The sequence below is a fragment of the Equus caballus genome, chromosome 9, assembly GCF_041296265.1.
Source record: "Equus caballus isolate H_3958 breed thoroughbred chromosome 9, TB-T2T, whole genome shotgun sequence".
NCBI classification, from domain to species: Eukaryota; Metazoa; Chordata; class Mammalia; order Perissodactyla; family Equidae; genus Equus; species Equus caballus.
Window position 1 is genome coordinate 31,264,545 of NC_091692.1, and position 21,148 is coordinate 31,285,692.

The 21,148-nt window shown below is 39.4% G+C and overlaps 1 protein-coding gene and 1 long non-coding RNA gene across 4 annotated transcripts in view; one reads left to right on the forward strand and one right to left on the reverse strand.

Moving 5' to 3' along the window:
- Positions 1 to 188: 188 nt before the first annotated feature.
- Positions 189 to 19,226, reverse strand: LOC138915398 (uncharacterized). Its single transcript, XR_011421290.1, has 2 exons — positions 18,638 to 19,226; positions 189 to 1,938 (listed from the first exon to the last, which is right to left on the reverse strand). It is a non-coding gene; the product is annotated as an uncharacterized lncRNA (long non-coding RNA).
- The window catches only part of RB1CC1 (RB1 inducible coiled-coil 1), a 91,491-nt gene continuing 89,163 nt past the window's right edge, over positions 18,821 to 21,148 (forward strand). For 2 of the 3 annotated variants that reach the window (XM_001488471.7, XM_005613169.4), the window contains exon 1: positions 18,821 to 19,652. The gene's annotated coding sequence lies outside the window, so the exon portion shown is untranslated. Of the gene's footprint in view, positions 20,248 to 21,148 lie in introns of all 3 variants that reach the window. The other variant, XM_070221544.1, reaches the window with a different exon arrangement.

The window sequence follows — 21,148 nt, forward strand, 5'->3', positions numbered from 1 at the left end:
ATGGGAGAGAAATGAAAGAAGAGGTTAAGAAAAGGAAAAAAAAATTGAAAAAGGCTGGGGACAATAAAAAGTAACTTTCTGTTACAAAATTTTCCTAGCAGCTAAGCCTACAAAAAATACTTTATCAGAAGCTGTTGGTTTGCTCTTACACAGAGGGCAAGGAGAGAGCAAAGAAAGAGGCAGACCACTTCAGATTGGTAGGTGGCAGCTTTAATAAGCAAGGGAATTTATTTATGAGGCTTGTCTTGGGCAGCTGCAAGATGAGTGTATACCTGGACCCACTCTCCAAATCTTAAAAGTTTAGATAGAGGTCTTAACTGGGTTCAGTCTCCTGTACCATCCAGGCGGTCTCAACAACACCTTACTCTCAAGGCTATGACCTTCAAATATTTGCCGCTGAGGGAACTGTGGGTGGATCTTACATTCCAAGGACAGGGGATGCGGAGAGGAGCCTCTAATTGCCTGGGTCCAGCTCCAGGGTCAACTGGTGGTCACATCCTCTTGATGACCTCCTCCAACAGAAGTAAGAAACAAGAGAGAATCTAGGGTGCTGAGTTAGAGGGACCCAGGGAGCAAATAAAGGGAGACCAAAGGTGGTCAAACGCCGTGTCCTCAGGAGAAAGGGACTGAAAAAGGATTCATGCCTTCTACACAGTGTTCCAAGGCATTGGTTTCTCAGAGATGGAAATTGTAACAATGTTTTTTCACTACCTAAGACCTCTGACTATATGGAACAACCTTGTAATTGTGCATGGGAGTTTGTTCATGACTTAATGTGAAGTGAGGGGAAGGAAAGAAAAAAACAACAGGTCTTCCCATGACAGTTTATGATTGTAAACTGTAGGAGCAAACCTGAAAAATTCTAAATATCTATCCATAATGGACCAATTAAAAAATTGTGTTATATCCACTTGGATATAATCATATTCCATATGATGGAATACTATAAAGTCATTGAAAGAAATGTAATAAAATCTATGTCTAGTGACATCATATATTATTTATATACTTAGAAAAACATCTGGAAGGAGAGAGATATATATATTTCCTTTACCATACCCTAGGTGATGTCTGATCACCCTGGCCTGCCTTCAGCAAGATTCCTGCTAGATCAGTGTGTATATATATATATTCATATATAAATGGAGAACAAGACAAGTCCTCAGATAACTTCAGAAAGGCGGGGTAGAAAGGTTTGTAGTTCCCTGAAAGTTCAGAGGACAAACAAATGACACTCAGTTGGATAGACCAGGAAAAAGAATTTTAAAAAATTGGTAGCCTTTTGAGAGGAAGGTGAGCAGAGAAAATTCTAGGAAAAGTAATAGCCTGAGCAAAGGCATAAAGCTGGAAGGGGGAAGGTTATTTCTAGAGCTAACAATAACAGCCAATATTAAATGAGCACTTCTACATTCCAGGTGTTGTTTTCAGCTCTTTACCAGTGGTGTTTCATAATATCTTTACAAGTAGCTATTACGATTTTCACTTTAGAGATGAAGAAATTGAGGCATAGAGAAAGTAAGGTGCCTGCTAAGATCATCCAGCTGGTGAGAGGCATTGGCAGGATCCAAAGCCAGCTTGAGCTCAGTCTTCCCAGAAGTCTCCCTCTTGTAGATGGGATCTTAATTTGAAAGGCCTAAAAGGCCACTTGAGGACATTTTAAACTAGAGTAGGCCGTAAGACATGATTCTGGTCCAGATGAGAAATCATGAGAAGAATGAGAGTGAGCAGGCCAGCTTCCTCATCTACTGTCCAGTTCTGTGAGAGGTTAAAATCAGCTAAAATTCAGCTCTGTGAGAAGTGACAATTCTTCACACCTCTCTCCTTCCCTCCACATGGAGGGAGAGCTGCGTCTCCAAACTAGGTGAGGTGCCCTGCTTTCCCATCAGCTCTGTGGTCTGTTCAGTGACATTCTTATTTCTCCTAATCAGGATTAAATTCCTAAAAGAGAGGAGAGGAACCATTTCTTACTTATTTTTATGATCCCTAGGAATACCAACAAGTAAATATTTAATATGAATTAATATGAACATATATTCCTATGTCCTAGATATCTGATCACCTTTTTCTCATTAAAAATATATTTCAAACACAAAACTATAGATATTAACATAATTTACACCCAAGCTATCCATTACCCAACTTTAACACATCTTAATATACAGCTCTGTGTATTTCAGATTTCTTAAAAAAGAAACATTACAGATCTAGCAGAGGCTGTCTGTGTCAGCCTCTCTTATCCCAACTCTCTTCTCTCCCTCCCTGCCATCTGATGTTGGTGTATTTCATTCCCATGCGTGTGTTTTGGTTATCTGTATATTATTTTCTGTGATTTACTTTTTTTTCACACATTATTTTTAAAAAATTCCAATTCTCTTTTACTTTTATGAGTAGATATGGTTCAAATTCAAATGAGTATGCAGTGAAAAGTTTCTTTTCCACACAGGTGCCACACAGGTGCAACACCCAGTCTCGCTTCCTGGAAGCAACCAATGTTTCCTGTTTCTTCTTTATTCTTCCAGAGATGTTCTATGGATATTAAGCAAATACATATATATGTCTCTCTCTTCTTTGTTTTACTTAAATGGTAACACACTCTTATGCACCTTGTTTTTTCATTCAACAATACATTTTAGAGATATTTTCATACAATGTATAAAATGATTCCTTATTCTTTTGTCCCAGATGCATTGGATGTATAGACCATAATTTATTTAACCTGTTCTCTATTAATGAGCAATCCGACTTTTACTACTACAAACAATATTGCAATAACTATTCTTGTTCATGTTAGTTCCCATACATGTAGTTATGTCTATAGAATAAATTAGAATTGACACTTTTATGGTAATATTAATCATAATGATTGCCAAATTCCCCTTCCTTGAGATTGTGATATGTTTACACTCCCTGAAATAAATGTGCCCATTTTCTCACACTCTTTCTAATACTGCATATTATCAAATATTTCTACTTTTTACTTAAATAATATGTTTTTGAGATATCATATGGATACATGTAGCTCTGGTTCATGCATTTTTAACTACTGGGTAGTACTTGATTATTGATAAATAGAGTAGACAGACATCCCAGTTTACGATGGTCCAACTTATGATGTTTTGACTTTATGATGGTGTGAAATTGATACGCATTCAGTAGAAACTGTACTTCAAATTCTGAATTTCAGCCTTTTCCTGGGCTAACCATATGTGGTATGGTTCTCTCTCATGATGCTGGGCAGCCGCAGAGAGCTGCAGCTCCCAGTCAGCCACGTGATCAGAAGGGTAAACAACTGATACACCTACAACCATGCTGTACCCACACGACCATTCTGTTTTCACTTTAACATAGTGTTCAATAAATTACTTGAGATCTTCCACACTTTACTATAACATAGGCTTTGTGTTAGATGATTTTTGCCCACTTGCAGGCTAATGTGTTCTCAGAATGTTTAAGGTAGGAGAGGGTAAGCTATGATGTTTGGTAGGTCAGATGTACTAAATGCATTTTCGACTTAAGATGGGTTTATGGGGATGTAACCCCATTGTAAGTCAAGGAAGATCTGTACTGCAATTTACTTATCCACATATCAACCTATAGACAATTACTCTTTTCCCCTGTCACTTTATCCTTGTAAGAGTGCCTGGTCCATGACAAATATTTGTTGAGTGAATGAGTGAACTATAAAGCAATGAATAATAAGAAACTGATTGCAAAGCATGCTAGATATCTGGTATGGACTCTGAGGGACTGCAGTTGATATTTCCCACTATAATTCAGTGTCTCAGGGAAGACAGACAAAGTTGTTGACTACCCAAGGAAAAGCAACCATAGGCATCTGCTATCATTTCAGGACCTTAGAGGTAAAGGGGAGGGGTTGGAGAAGAATAACCTTTTACTGCTTTTAAACTGTGTATTTTTTAGTTTTCATAATTTGCATTAATAGCCTCAATTATCAGTAGTCAAAGAAACAGTATACATCAAGGATAACTTTTCTACTTTTAAATGTAAACAGTAGCTCATTAGTCATCTTTTGAATTGCAGAGGTACACCCAGCTAGCTAAAAGCCACCACACCCTGTCTGTTTTTACTGCGTCAAGAATTAATCTGGCTAGGTTACTTTGTTGTTAAAACAACAGACCAATTATTTAAAGCTCAAGTTCAAGTTCATATATTCTTTTCCTCATTTGGTTTTCATATCATGGCAAAGGGGCAGCTTCCATGTAAGAACTTTATAACAATGACTATCCACTGATGGCAAATTTTGGCATAGGACACTATTTAGTATTTAGGTATGATGCACTTTGTGGCTGGGGCAAAGAAGCATTTAATATGGTTAATTTTACTGAGGCCATGCTTAGAAATTTCTGATCCCAAGACAAAATGCCACACATACTTCCTTCTGGTATTTAGCTTTCTACCACAGGAATAGAATTCACTCCAAAAGTTTTACAGCTGTAGATATGAGAGAACATTTTATGAGTATTTTAAAAGATGCCAGTCTTGTTTCTCTCCTGTCCTGTATTTTAGGCTAGAACTTTATCTTAATGATTCTACCTCCTCTTATTATTTACCTGTCTTTCAAGTTAAAATTGTGCACCAAGGTTTTGCTGATAGAGCCATTTCTGGACAATTTTTCTTTGAGCAGACTTCATGTTGACTAGGCAAGCTACGAACTTAATACATTATTCATTTAACAATGCACAGAACAATTAAATAAATGCACAGAACAAGGCTATGCATCTACTAGAGAAGCAAGTACTTTTGTCTAAAAAGGGTCCTTTTAAAATATATGTATATACTAATTGTTCCATAATTTGAGGCAGTAGTCTTGCCATGAAGTATACTATTGTCCTGGAAAGGAATTCTTATTAAATTAAGAACTAACAAGAGTGCACAAGTTTAAGTTACTAATTGTATTATACGATAGTATGTCATTATGTTGTTTGGTTTTGAGAGAGCAATAATCAGCCCAAGACTAAGAAACCAAAAAATCTGCCAATACAAATTATTCATGCTATTTAGACTTTTAAATAGAATTCAAGGAAAAACACCCATTGATTAAGCTTAAGCTTTAGTTTCCTTATATGTAAAAACGGTAGTTTGTTGTGTTAGATTAAATAAGGCATATAAAGCACCTACTATGATACCTTGCACATGCTCATTCAATTTTGTTAGCTCCTTCTCTTTCTCTGAAATCAGTGGTGTACCTAGCACATTTGACACCTGGTATAGATCATTCTTAATACCTTCCTCTAAAGGAGAAAATTACTTTTACTGATAATCATGAAATGAAAAACAATATAAACCAGACAGAAATGTAGACATTGAAAAATATTTTATTGGGTCTTCAAATATGTAATTATGTCATTAAAATTTTTTAAATAAAAGTTTAAATAAAATAATCACATTTCAAAAAAGAAAAAATAACAGATTAATACTTTTTCATTACATGATTTAAAAAAAGTGGAAAATATGAAGAAATACTTCAAAAAAGAGAACTATGTAAGGTGCAGAGAATGATTTGCTCATGGAATGGTAGAACTGTACATACCACTGAAACTATTTGGCTTCTGTTTAGGCATCTTTACAATCATGGTATTATCGTTGTGTATATATATACACATTGTACAAAGATAGCATATATATATATATATATACACACACAAGGTACATACTATATATATAAATGTTTGTGGTTTGTTTGGTGAGGAAGATTCACTCTGAGCTAACATCTGTTGCCAATCTTCTTTTTTTGCTTAAGGAAGATCAGCCCTGAGCTAACAATTATGCCAGTACATGGATCACTGCCACGGCATGGTTTGACAGTAATGTAGGTCCACACCCAGGAACCGAAACCACGAACCTGAAGCGGAGCATGCAGGACTTAACTGCTACGCCAAAGGGCTGGCCCTATCATTGTATATTTTGAGTCTACAGTTTAAAGGTAGGATTTATATAGTACCACTGGAGTTGGAGACATGAATCAATTTCCCCATAGAATATAATGTTGATTAAAAGATAAATAATAAAAATGTGCTTATTTTTACTCTGAGGCTTACACATATGTTATTAAAATTTAATAGAAACCACCGAACTTATTCAAAATTTACATCAGTGGTTCTCTGCCTTGGTGATTTTGCCTCTCAGGACATTTGGCAGTGTCTGGAGACATTTTTGTTTGTTATAACTGGGGGAGCGGTGGGGAGGGTGGACAGAATGCTATTGAAATCAAGTGGGTAGAGGCCAGGGATGGAGCTAAACATCCTAAGATACACAGAACAGCTTCCCACAACAGAGAGTTATCTGGCTCGAAATGACAACAGATTGAGAAACCGACTTGGACTAACAAGTGTTTTTCCATTGGTATTGTTTAAAATTGATGGCAGACTATAGGTATATTTGTTATTGTTAAATAATACTTAACACTACCTTATTGCCTGCACCCAGGGCTAATCATTTGATTTCCATTAGATTTCTCCTTCTAATGGACTGCCACTTTAAGTGAGGGTTAAATCAGATTTCTACTTTTAAAGTACTTTTAAATCACTTTAGTGATGGTTAAACAAACCAGAGCTTAGTAAAAGGTGATTTACGTGGCTATTTTCTGTTTACTACTTATCTCATTTGATTTTTTAAAATATAATTTAAAAATATTAAGTAAGAGTTTTATTGAAATGTAATTCACATACCAAAAACTCACCACTTTAAAGTGTACAATTCAGTAGTTTTTAGCATAGTCATAAGGTTGTGTAATCAATACCAGTATCTAAGTTCAGAACATGTTCATCATTCCCAAAAGAAATCTCAAGCCCACTAGCGGTCATATCCCATTCTTCCCTTTCCCCAACCCCTGATAACCACTAATCTACTTTCTGTCTAGGAATTCGCCTATTCTGGATATTTCATATAAGCAGAATCAGAGTACTTGGCTTTTCAAGACTAGCTTCTTTCACTTGGTATGTTTTCATGGTTCATCCATGTTGTAGCATATATCAGTATTTCTTTCCATTTTATTGCCAGATAATATTTCATTGTACGGACAGGTCATATTTGATTTGTCCATTCATCAGTCGATATTTACTTCCATTTTTTTAGCTCCTAAGAATGCTGCTATGAACAATTGTGACCTCATCTTTGTGTGGACACAGGTTTTTAATTCTCTTGGGTATATACCTAGGAGTGGAATTGCTGGATCATATAGTAATTCTGTGTTCTATGTGAGGAATTGAAATTCTTGCATCACATATAATATTCTATTTTATGGGTAGGTCACATTTTGGTTATCCAATGATCAGTTGATGGGCATTAGGATGTTTTAATTTTTCAGCTATTATGAATAATGCAATATAAACATTTGTGTACAAGTTTTTGTGGTGACACGTTTTTATTTCTCTAGGACTGGAATTGTAACCACAAGTCCAGTAGAGCCAGCTGGAACAGATCCCCATCTCTTATCAACAGAGTGAGTAAGAATTGTCTTTCAGAAAATGTGCAAAGTCAGCTAGCTGGAGCATGTGCGGAAGAAATCTTGACCTGCAATGACGGTGGAACCAAAGATTCTCCTCCTCATAGAACCAAAGGACCAGGACATGACTAGAACTTAAAAACTGGACTTTTATCGGAAGGAAGGGATCTGTTACCCAGGAAGATGTGGTGTTAAAATTCCTTCCCCACCTCACCATGTTTAGAACCTTACTATAAATGCTTAAAGCCCACCAATCAAAACTTGTCCTGCAAGCATTTCCATGTGCCAGCCTGTTTTCCCTAACCTCTTAAATTTCGTCCCAAATCCTGAATCAGGGAGACAGATCTGAGGATACATGCCCCGTCTCCTTGCAGAATGATATTGCAAAATAAAGCTACATTTCTTTTCCCAAAAGTTGATGCTGTAATAATAGGCTTTTGTTATGTGCAGCAGGCAAGAGAACCCCAATCTGATGTGGTAAGAGAATTGCTGGGGTATGTGATAAATCTATGTTTAACATTTTGAGGAACTGCCAATCTGTGTTCCAAAGTGGCCGCACCATTTTAAAATCCCACCAGCAATATACTAGAGTTCCAGTTTTCCACATCCTTGTTGTTGTGTGTCTTTGGTTTTAGCTATCCTAGTGGATGCGAAGTGGTATCTCATTGTGATTTTGATGTACATTTCCCTAACGACTAATGAGATTGAGCATCTTTTTATGTGCTTCTTGGCTATTTGTGTATCTTCTTAGAAATGTCTATTCAAATCTTCAGCCATTTTAAAAATTGGGTTGTCTTTTTAAAATTCGTTATATATTCTGGATACTTGTTCTTTATGTGACATGTAATTTACAAATATTTCCTCATTCTGCGAATTGTCTTTTTACTTTCTTGATGGTGTCCTTCGAAGCAGTAAAGTTTTTAATTTTGATGAGGTCCAATTTATCTAATTTGTGTGTGCACGTGTGTGTATTGCCCGTGTTTTGGGTGTCATATCTAAGACACCATTGCCTAATCCAAGGTCACAAAGATTTACTCCTATGCTTTCTGCTAAGGGTTTTATAGTTTTAGCTACTACACTTAAGCCTTTGATCAGTTTGAGTTAATTTTTGTATATGGTATGAAGTAGGAGTCTCACTTCATTCTTTTGCATGTGATTATCCAATTGTCCCAACACCATTTGTTGAGAAGGTTATCTTACTCTACTGAAAAGTCTTGGTACCCTTTTTGAAAATCAATTTACTTTAAATTTAACAGCTCATTTCTGGACTCTAAATTCTTTTCCTTTAATTTGTTTAATCTTACATCTGTCCCACATTGTCTTGATTAATGTAGCTTTGTAGTAAGCTTTAAAATTGGGAAGTGTGAATTCTCTACATTTGTTCTTTTTCAAGATTGTTTTGGCTATTCTTGTCCCTTGATTTCCATATGAATTTTATGATGAGCTCACTAGTTTCTGCAAAAAGTCTACTTGAGACTTTAGTAGGACCTGTGTTGAATTTGGAAAGTATTGCCATCTAATAAGTCTTCTGATTCATGCAGATGGAACATCTTTTTTAATTTCTTTCAAGAATGTTTTGTAATTTTCAGTGTAATAGTCTTGTATTCTTTTGGTTAAATTTATTCCTATTATGCTCTTTTTCTTTTTCTTTTTCATTTGTGTGTGTGTGTGTGAGGAAGATTGTCCCTGAGCTAACATCTATGCCAATCTTCCTCTATTTTGTATGTGGGACGCCTCCACAGCATGGCTTAATGAGCAGTGCATAGGTTCACACTGGGGATTCGAACCTGTGAACCGTGGGTCACTGAAGCTGAATGTGAGAACTTAACCAGTATGCCATCGGGTCAACCCCTCATTACACTATTTTTAAATGGATGCTATTTAAATGAAATTATTGGGCTGGCCCGGTGGCACAGCGGTTAAGTGCCCACATTCTGTTTCGGTAGCCCCTGGTTCACTGGTTCAGATCCCGGGTGCAGACATGGCACCACTTGGCAAGCCATGTTGTGGTAGGCATCCCACATATAAAGTAGAGGAAGATGGGCACAGATGTTAGCTCAAGGCCAGTCTTCCTCAGCAAAAAGAGGAGGATTGGCAGTAGTTAGCTCAGGGCTAATCTTCCTCAAAAAAAAAAAAGAAAAAAAGAAATGAAATTATTTTCTCAATTTCATTTATTGAAATGTTTATTGCTAGTGTTCAGAAACATAATAAAAGTGTTTTTAAGTAAAATCTTAATACTACTGAAGCAGTTTCATGAAATAGGAAAAGGATATTTTCTTTAACCACTTAATGTGGACTTCTGCTTCTTTGGAATCTGCACTATCCACTGTATTGAAGACATACATACTGTAATCTCTTTACAAAGGCTGGATGAACTTCCTTTCAGGAAACCTATGATTTTCAGCTTATTTCTTGGTGATGTTGGATATTTTCAAAGATAATCTTCATGAAGTGGGAGTGTGTAAAATTGTCCTTGGGTGCCTTAAAAATGGAAAGGAAAAGACAAGCATTTCACACAAGCATCTCTCTTTGGTCAGTTTCCAGAACTTCAGGGGTATAAAGAAATGAAGGGAAAAAGGGGGAGAGGCAAAAAGCCTATTGTATAAATATAAATGACAAGAAAGATGTAAAATTGAGAAATATTTTGAAGGAATTCTTTTGTTTTAAATGTAACTAGATGTTTCTACTAAAATACATCCAAACACTTCATTAATTTCAAAAACTGATGGAGTTGCATTTTTCCAAAAGTATTGAGTTGCCACTGTATAATTATTCTGGGACCATACAAAATGTTTGAGCTGTAGTATCATTTACACACAATTTTTCATTCTAATCTATAGAGTATGTGAAGTAGCTAAAACAGGTATTGCCAACACCATTTTAAAAGGAGGAAATTGAAATCATAGATAGTAAGTAATCTTCCAAATCTGAATGAGATCTCAGGTTTTCCAACTCCTAAATGCAAACCACCTTATGATCTACTTGTGTAGAAACAATATAGACATACGGAAAAAAATTAAGGCACATCTGAGAATGACAAATGAGTTCATATTAATTCCTTGATAACGCTAAAAAGATACAGAAGAAAGTGTGAGTAGATTAGAATTTATCTGATGAGTTCATTTTGAGAGCGAGGGTGGTACCTATGGATTAAAAGAAGGAAGACTTAGTAGGACTGTAAGGATCTTTAGAGATTTAGTCCTTTGTTTCTCAAGGCCATTTTCTGCATTAGAATTCCCCCTAAAGCTTGTTAAAAAAGTGAAGAGTCCCAGGCCCTGTCACTGGTATATACCTAGTGTATTTGACAATCCATGGATAACTTTTTAACACTCCATTCTTCTACACAACAAAATTAGTTTTAATAACAATCAAAAGCAGTAACAATAATGGCCAGAAAAGAGACAGTGAACATTTTTATTGAAACTTCATATAATCAAGGTAGTTAAAAAATATTACAGGAACAAGAAAACAATTTTTCAAGTTTTACCTGTCTTTTGCCAATAGATCAATATATTTTATGTAAATAATTGTCTAGCAGCTAAGTGAATTTTAATAAAACAAACATCAAAAGTTATCTTAGATAACTACTAAATCATGCTGCTGATGTAAGGTTTTATTTCTTAATTTATTTTCAATTTTAAATTGAACAATAAGCAATTAAGGATAAATCCCAATTTTAAAGATATTACTTAAATTCTGTAAAATATTTCACATACAAACTAAATTTTGCACGTACTCAGTGGTCCCACAAAATGACAGAATGAGATTATGGGATGGAGTCAAAAGCCCACAACTACCTTCAATAAAAGGGACAGGATAGTGACTGGAGGGGAGACAAGAAATGGGGGCAGACAGGTTTGCAGAATTTATGGAGGAAGGGTGAAGAAGTTCTTTCTCATAGCTTCTGTTTCCTCAGTGATGTAGGAGGTGAGATTTACCAAGAATAAGAGAATTGGAAAGGGGTAGGGATTAGGGATTGAAGATCAGCGTGGACAATTTGATGGAGAGTAGAAACAACTGACTACTAGCGAAACACAACACAGAAGGCTGAGGCAGGATTGGAGACCAGGTTGCCAGATATCTAGTTCAGCGCTCCTTTTAATAAACCACACTGAAAAAGAATGCGTTTCGGGAAAAGTGTTTTTGCATGCACGGACAGCAGGCAGGGTTAACTAAAACAGAGGGATGATTTGATAAAGTAACAGCAAAAAACAAATGATGTTTTTAAAATAAATGGACTGGAGCAAATTGGAAAAAATTATGAATTTTATGTGAAACAATATAGAAACCATTTTAAGTTGCAAATGACTAATGATATATCTTAAAAGATGTGCAGTTTGGAAAGTGCAGAAAAATGTACATAAAGGAAAGATCACCTGTAATGTATACTTTATACTTACTTAAAAAGCTTTGTCAGTCTTCACTAGATACCCTTTTTTTCTTTTAGGAAGATTAGCCCTGAGGGAACATCTGCTGCCAATCCTCCTCTTTTTGCTGAGGAAGCCTGGCCCTGAGCTAAGATCCGTGCCTATCCTCCTCTACTTTATATGTGGGACGCCTACCACAGCATGGCTTGCCAAGCGGTGCCATGTCTGCACCCGGGATACGAACTGGAGAACCCTGGGCTGCCAAAGCAGAATGTGTGCACATAACCGGTGCGCCACTGGGCCAGGCCCCAGATACCTTTTTATCATTGCTTTTGTGCACACATAAAAAATATATAAGCAAAATACATTGGTAAAGGTATTTCTAAAATTGCATCACTTTCAAAATCTAACTCTTCTAACTACATTTTGAGTCAGAAGTTGTCTGGGTTTTTCCAAACAATTTAACCTTTCACCACTGAAAGTATTGGCAGCAATTCCTGAGAATCTATAACAGAATAAAAGCCATGGTGCTAGTCTTCTAACCCAGCTTTCCAATTCTTTAGATAGCATGATTTGGATTGTCTTTGGTTATGTTGCCCAACATCTCTGATACATCATCTCTCCCAAACTTTTGGTAACTTGGCTTTAAAAGAATGCTTCACCATTGTTTTTAGGATATTTTTCCAAGCTGATTTTTGAAGTCTTGCATGAACAGGCAATGAATGGCAATTGATTAACAAGATTGTAGGACTGTATCCACTGTTAAATGCACTCAGATTTCAGATATTAAAATATGAAAAAATGCATCTTAAAAAATAGTACAATTCTGTACTATAATTTAGAATATTTTCCTTTGTCATTAAATATTTTTCTGAAATATAGTTTTAGTGGCTGCATAGTATTTCATTAACTAGATGTACCATAGTTTACCCTGTAGTTCTGGGAAGGGGGGTGATTTTGTCCCTCTGGGAACATTACAAAATGTCCAGATATCTTTGATTGTCAAAACTGGAGGTGCCATTGGTATTTAGTGGGTAAAGGCCAGGGATGCTGTTAAACATCTAAAATGCAGAGGACAGCTTACAACAAAGAACTACCTGGCCCAAAATGCTAATAGTGCTGAGATTCAGAAACTGTAGCCTACTGCTAGACTTTAAAGTTTTCTCCTCTCCCACATTCAGGAGTCCACTAAATTAAGGGGCAGCATACTGTAGCATTTAAGGATACAGCCTCTAGAATTGGATTATCTGGGTTCAAATCTTCTCCCTAACTATCAGCTGAAGAACATTAACTAGAAGGCGTTAGTAATTTAACCTCTCGTTTTCCCACCTGTATGGAGAAAATTAATAGAATCCTGATAGGGCTATTAAGACAACCAGATAGGTTTATAAATGTAAAGCCCACATTTGTCATCTAAGACACACTCACAAATGTTTTGTGGTTTCAGTTAGGTTATACATTTTTTTGTAAAGATTGGCACTTGAGCTAACAACTGTTGCCAACCTTTTTTTTTTTTAATTCTTCTCCCCAAAGCCCCCTAGTACACAGCTGTAGATTCTAGTTGTGAATCTGGTTGTGGCATGGGGGACGCTGCCTCAGCATGGCCTGAGACGTGGTGCCATGTCCCCGCCCAGGATCCGAACTGGTAAAACCCTGGGCCGCCTAAGCAGAGTGCGCAAACGCAACCATTCGGCCATGGGGCTGGCCCAGGTTATGCATTTCTTAAATATAATCACAAACCTAATAATTGAGGGATGCAATCAAAATAGGAAGCCACTGATGGAAAAATCTGGAGCAAAGAATCTCAAGGCTTAGGGCCTACGTCATTGAGTCTAATGTCTTTCAAGTCATTAGAGGGCGGTAAAATCAATTTAGTCGGTCAAGACTAGTATTGGAAAAAATATAGTAAATATGACAGCACATCACAAGCAGTATTTTTTCATGAAACATGGTTTCATTGGTACAGAGGCCTGTATGTGTTACCAGGTCACAACGTTAAAACGTATTTCTTAATGTGGGTCACAGTCAAAGAAGTTTGAAAGGCACCACCTGAAGTCCAACTACCACTTGATGTTTGAGTCCAATCTACATCTGTATCTGTAGGACTGGTAAGTTTCTGCTTTAAGACATTCTAGCTCTACTTTTAGACATTTTGCTAAGAAGCTCTTTTTCAAAATAATGAAAGACAAGAATTTAATGTGAAAATGACAAGAACGGTTTTGTCTCAATCTATTGGTTTAAATCTGCTGGAAAATTAAGAATGCTAGAATTATTTTCCTGTATGTGTTGCAGCATTAGAAACAGTATGGCTCACTAGCTCATTACTAGCTTTGAAGACAGTCACTCCTAAGTTAACTATCATCATCATTAATAATATGTTTGAGTACCAAGAGACCAACTGAGTAGGGCAGCTTTAAGGTCTGTAAATAGTACTGAAAACATTAACTTAATAGTCATACAGCCAGAAGCCTCTAAGTAGTTCATGACCATATTTTACACACCAAATTAGCTATCATCTTAAAAACAAAGTCCAAAACTTTTAAAAAGGGGTTAACCTTTAAAAATGGAAAATTGTGATTGATACTTTGAATCAAGTCAAATTATGTCATTGTGGTTACTGGCTATTTGAACATAACCTAAAAGAAAACTAGGATAATGACACTAAGATGTTTGAGAAATATCTCATGTATATGTAGAATGAAATCTTAAATCAGGTAGCGTTAACAAAATTAAGCTGCGTATCGTGATCTTCCCAACATCCTGATGTATTTTGGTTAAAGGATTAATGTCATATAAACTTGTCACTAAAATGATGTTTTTTTTTTTTGGAGGAAGATTAGCCCTGAGCTAACTGCTGCCAATCCTCCTCTTTTTGCTGAGGAAGACTGGCCCTGAGCTAAGATCCATGCCCAGCTTCCTCTACTTTACATGTGGGATGCCTACCACAGCATGGCTTGCCGAGCGGTGCCAGGTCTGTACCCGGGATCGGAACCCAGGCTGCCAAAGCAGAAGGTGTGCATTTAACCGCTGCCCTACCACCGGGCCAGCCCCACTACAAAGATTTTTGAATGGTCCCCTGTACAGGCTTTTAAGATATTTGAGGGTGGGAATTCCCCACAGTAACTTACCTAGTCAACCTTCAATATAAATATTTGCAGAGTTTATTATATCCAACAAATATTTTATTAATTGCTAACTATGTGCCAAGCTCTCTATAAAGTTCCAGGAACTTAAAAATGAATAATCCATAGTTCCTAATCTTAAGAGTTTCACAGACTTAAACAGAAGACAAAATTTATAGTTGTGTAATATAAAGCAGAAGTAGTAGAAGGGTGAGTGGTCACTATATTGTCTACAAGTTAGAAGCTGGCTGACATCCAAGCTCTGTTTTTTTAAATTTTATTTATTTTTTTTGAGGAAGATTAACCCTGCGCTAACATCTGCTGCCAATCCTTTTTCTTGAGGAAGACTGTCCCTGAGCTAACATCCGTGCCCATCTTCCTCTACTTTATACGTGGGATGCTGCCACACCATGGCTTGACAAGCAGTGCGTAGGTCCACACCTGGGATCCAAACTTGTGAACCCCAGGCTGCCAAAGCAGAACATGCTAACTTCACAGCTGCGCCACCAGGCTGGCCCCAAACTCTGTTTTAAAGGATGACGATGAAAGGTGAATGAGAGGAGAACACTCCTGGATGAAGAAACTCATATAAGGCATGTGTAAAGGGGAAAAATGCCAGGAGATATGACTAGAGAGATGGGTTTGTAACTGATGAAGAGATTCCTATGCTATGCTAAGAAGTTTAAATTGTAGCCAACATACAAAACAAAACCAGTGAAGGTTATTAGGCAGGGAAGAGACAGGATTAGATTGGCTTTGGATGGAGTAAATACTGGAGACTGGCTGTAGTTGGGAGGTGACTGGAGATATATATTGAGGGCGTGAAAAAGGTGTAGAGCACTGTCAAAAAATGTCTGAAAGCACACCATTGTACACTAGGTATTGGGGAAACACTTCTGCTATTTAACAAAGACCTACCTTTCAGCAGGTTAGACAGATACTGAAAGATATAACATAAGAATCCAGGGGAACTGTGGGCATGTTAGGGAAGAACTCCCTCAGAAAGTAACAATGGGGGCCGGCCCCATGGCCGAGTGGTTAAGTTCACATGCTCCGCTTCAATGGCCCAGGGTTTCGCAGGTTCGGATCCTGGGCGCAGACATGGCGCCTCTCATCAGGCCATGTTGAGGCAGCTTCCCATATGCCACAACTAGGAGGACCCACAACTAAAAATACACAACTATGTGCTGGGAGGATTTGGGGAGAAAAAAAGCAGGGGAAAAAAAAAAGAAAGTAACACTGAAGTTGAGACCAGAAGGAAAAACAGGATTTTAAAGATTGGAACTGATTTGAAGTACCTATGATGTTTAGCAGTAGACCCCATACAATCCCCACGTACTCAATCTAAAAAGAATAACTTCTTTTGCCCTCACTGTAAATCAAATGACCTAAATGTTTATTAAATTAAAAAAATCATCATGTGATGAGGACAAGAGTAAGCCTCTTTCATCTCTTCTCCCATAGCAATATATATTTGCCTCATTTACATTGTCTTATAATTACTCAAGAATTTGGAAGAGGACCAAATGAAAGGATCGATTTAAGAGCTAAGAGGGAGACATTACAAAAGGGAAGGGGGAGATAAAAAGAATAAATAATGTAAAATGGCAAAAGCTTTAGAAAATTCAAATAAAGTCTCAGCATTGTCCATTTAACACAATAATTTGGAGGTCTCTATTAATCTGTTTGTAATTTCATGAGAAAAGCACAGCAGACCAGTAGACGGCAATGAGACTGTGGATTGAGGACTTCTTGTCAAGAAGCTTGGTTGAGAAGTAATGATGCATGAGGATTTTTTTTTGTTCTTGTTTGACTTTATTAAGGAAGGGAGAGAACAGAGGGTTTTCAACATCCTTGGTTTGAAGGAAAATGTAACTTATTGAGACTTATAATAGATACATGTAGTCTTACTAACTTGCAAGTATATCCGCTGGATACCTGCATATTTAATAGAACTAATCTTAATACATTTTCACTTATCACTAGGAAAGAACATTAGATGCATATAAACTCCTAACAGTTACACTGTGGAGAAGGTGTATAACTTTAAGTTATGAACCAATCACTTCTGATCATTTCTTCCAGTCTATGACTAAGAGAGAAGATGAAGATTGAATTAATTATTTTTCCAAAGAAAGAAGTCTGAGAGATAAGTAACATTTAAGACATTTTATTATTTAATAGATTATCACTGGCATATTCCAGTGATGTTTTTACATGCTAAGTTGTATTGTATTTGTAATCATGAATATCATTGATAAGTAAGAGGAAGTTCAAGCACCAATATATTCTTTACAGGCCTGATACTGTTGTGTTTTGCATACGTATTATCTGGCCAAATCCCTTCTCACCACTTATTTTCTGTGTACTGATTACTATTGCTGTGTCTAATAAAATCAGCTCCTTTCTTCAGTCTTGCCAGTTCACAACTTCCCCCAAGGGATAATAGCAATTTAGTCTCTTAATTTTCACTTCTCTGCTTTATCTTGCTGGGTTAGTGTAATAAAACCCCAGCTTGAAAAAAACTAAGTAAAATGACTTGCCGAAGACAAGATCTCTCTGGGATATGCAGGAGCATAAAATTAAAGACAAAGTGGTAAAGAGGCCAGCCTATAGGCATAGTGGTGAAGTGTCTACACTCTGCTTCCTGCTCCTGGGTTTGCAGGTTCCAGTCCTGGGTCAGACCCACACACAGCTCATGGAGCCATGCTAGGGCAGTGACCCACATACAAAATAGAGGAAGAGTGCCACAGACGTTAGCTCAGGGCCAATCTTCCTCAAGGAAAAAGAGGACGATTGGCAACAGAGGTTAGCTCAGGGTAATCTTCCTCACCAAAAAAAACCCGCCAAAAAACAAAAAAGAAAAAAAAAAAAACCCAAAGTGGTAAAGACAAGAAGTCCTTCTCAAACATAAGCTTCTGATACCAGAACTGTATGGTGCAAACTGAAAATCCCTAATGCTAACCGTTCAATGTTTTCCTTTTTTTAAAAAAAAATCAGTTTCCACCATGACAAACGAAGGACTGCAAACTTTGCTTCCTAATAGTCTTTGCTCTGTTTTAGTGCCACTGAAAAGGGTGATAAATACTTATTTTTATGCAAACACAATTCAAAAGCCCTCTGATGACTTAGCGATAGCCCCTCTAAGCTTTCACTCATATCAGATATTCCTGCACATAACAAAAAATTTAAAATAAAATTTCTGGGGCCAGCCCCATGGCCAAGTGGTTAAGCGCCTGCACTCCGCCTTTGGCGGCCCAGGGTTCGATTCTGGGCGTGGACATGGCACCGCTGATCAGGCCACTTGAGGCCCATCCCACATGCCACAACTAGAAGGACCCACAGCTAAAAATATGCAACTATGTATTGGTGGGACTGGGGGAGAAAAAGCAGGGGAAAAAAAAAAGAGTGGCAACAGTTGTTAGCTCAGGTGCCAATCTTTAAAAAAAAATTCTAAAAATAAAATAAAATTTGTAATTTTCTTTTAAAAAAAGGAAAATAACAGAAAGTTTAAAAATATTATGTAATTATTCTATGTGTAACTTCTGCTCATCAGATTTTAACACTCAAGCCTTGCGGCTACAAGTCATTGCCTGTGAGGACTATCTTCACAAAATCAGGATTCCCCTGATTGTTTCCCATCCATTAGAGTACTCGTGCTAACCCATCAGACAACTCAGTACCTATTTATAAAGCTGAAAACTGGTGGTCGTGGCGCTCACAGCTTCATTTCAATCGATCTGGCCTTGGCTCTCTTCTCTCTCGGCGTTTTCTTTGCCTTACCTGGTCTGAGTAACAGTGCCGCCCCACACCTGCAGTTACCAGAGACACTCGCCAGCGGCAGGCAGCTCCGGCGGTGGGGGGACGGCGAGGGGGTGGCGGTGGCCGGCCACGGCCCTTCAGCTACCCCATCCTCTCACAGATCCGAGCCCGGTCTGCGGGCTGCCCCGGGGGCAGGCTACGGCGGCCCCGGACACTCGGCTGGCCCCGCTCCTCCACGACAGGCTGAGGCAAACCAGCTCTTTCACCTGGAGTTAATCCAAAATTCGGCGGGGTCGGCCCAGCTCAGGTCAACTCGACGTAGCAAAGAAGGTCAAGCTCCCCTTGGGGCAGCCCGCGCCCGCACGGCTGCTAGCACCACAACGGGCCGCGCCGGCGTCTCCCGGGGTCAGGAGAGGACAGCCAAGTCACTGACCAGCCGGCAGCCACCGGAGGCGGAGCCACCCCCTTCCCGGCAGCCAGCCGACTTCCGGACCTGCGCGACGCCTCTCTGCGCAGCCGGGGCGCCCGGCACTCCCCTCCCCCGCCCGTCGTTTCCCGGCATGCCCTGCGGAGGAAGGGACAGAGTCGACAATAACAAACCCAGTTGTGGCCGTGTCCGCGGCCCTGCCGAGCCCTCGGCGCTGCCTCGGGGTCCCTCTGTCGCCCGGCCCCTCGGCTCTGACAGGCCGCGGCCCCCTGTCCCCCGGCCCTTGACCCAGAGCCGAGGGGCCTGACCGCGTCCCCTCTCCGCCCCGACCGCTCCCTCCCTCCCGGAGTTCGGGGCCGCGGCAGGCACCGGGACGCCGGCAGTTGTGTCGGTTGGCGGTGCCGGATGGGCGGTTGGTAGCCGCCGCCGACGACGAGGCGGCGGCGGAAGATGGTGCCAGGGGCTGCCGGCTCTGCTGTTGCTGCCGGCGGAGGAAGAGGTGCTGTCAGGTAAGTGCCGTCGCCTCCCATGTCCCTTCCCCCACCTGGCTTGGCGGCGGCGCAGTCAGCCCGCACAGTGGGCCAGGGGCTTGGGGTCCCGGCTGGCCCCGAGACCGCCCGCGCGCAGGTGTGTGCGCCCGGGGGCCCCGCGCGTCCGGCCCCGCCAACACCTGCCGTGGCCGCCTCCCTGGCGCAACAGCCGTGTGGAGACACGCGTTTCGAGTCGAAGCCCCGCCGAGCTGTGAGAGGTGTAAAAGTGGGCTTGCTGGTGCGGGCCTACCTGCGGCTTCCTGGGCCCGGCCCCGGCCCCCAGGGCCCCTCCCTGTACGCGCCCCCGGCCGAGATGCGGGAGTGGCCGAGGGCGAGAGACGCCTGAACCTACCGGGATGCATCCTCACTTGTCGTCGCCACTACTGGGCGCAGCCCTAATCGTGTCTTTGACTCGAGAAACCTGAGAGTGGAATTGGGCCGTGGCCGAACGAAGCGCACAGTGGGAGGAACGGAGAGCTGTCTTTGTCCCGACCCCGGAGTGCGAGGATCGGTATAAAGTTACTCCTAGGAATGACTCAGCCACCTCCCGCCCCACTGATGGATTTGGGATGGGGTGTGTATGCGGATTTCACAACTTTCTTGGTAGAAATAGGAGCATAACAGGAGAAATGGCAGCTTCTGGGGGGAATATTTCTGTGGTTTCTTCCACCGCCTGGTGGATGTGCTATGTTTATTGTTTATGGTTTCGTAATCTAGTCTTTTCCATCATGACTCTCTAAAGTGTGGTCATACCACGAAGTCGTGTTGGCCTGGGTGCCAAGGAAGGCTAACGTGCTCTATGTTGATAAAGAGTCACGTTACTGTACAAGACATTAAGCTAGGTAGGAATGCTCCCTTCAAGTCTACTATAGAGCGATGATTTGGGTCATATGAAAATGTGCTTATCTTGCTAACCATTTCATTGTATGGTTCCTAGGTTTTTCTCCGTTTATGGTGCTTGTACGGTTTATCTGAAGGATGGGAAAGTTAGCAACTTAGGAGGAGACTTCTTTTAATCTAAATAGATATGTGTTTCATCAAGCGTCTCATTGTATTTCGTATTTGATAGAGAGAGGATCCTTCCAATTCTCTTATTACTATGAGAAGCAAGGGACCACTAAGGAAGGTGGCTGATTCGATCTTTTGGATTATTTGATTTATAAACACACCATTGCTAGAGGTGTGAAGATATTTTTGCTTTCTTTATGTAATGTTGTAACAGAATATGGCCTGGATGAACATATTTTCTCAGTAACATTTTTGTCATGTTTTTATTTTAGTGTTTACATTGCATTTAAAACCTAGACAGAGTTTTATAAAAGAGAATCTTTATGTTGGTGAATATCTGTTGATGAAAATTGGATATGGACTCAGATCACTTTTTAAAAGTAATTTTGTTGTCTATTTTGAATCTTTTATGTTAGTTAAAGTTAAGATTTGTTATTGGCCTAATTCTTATTTGGTCTTACTGAATG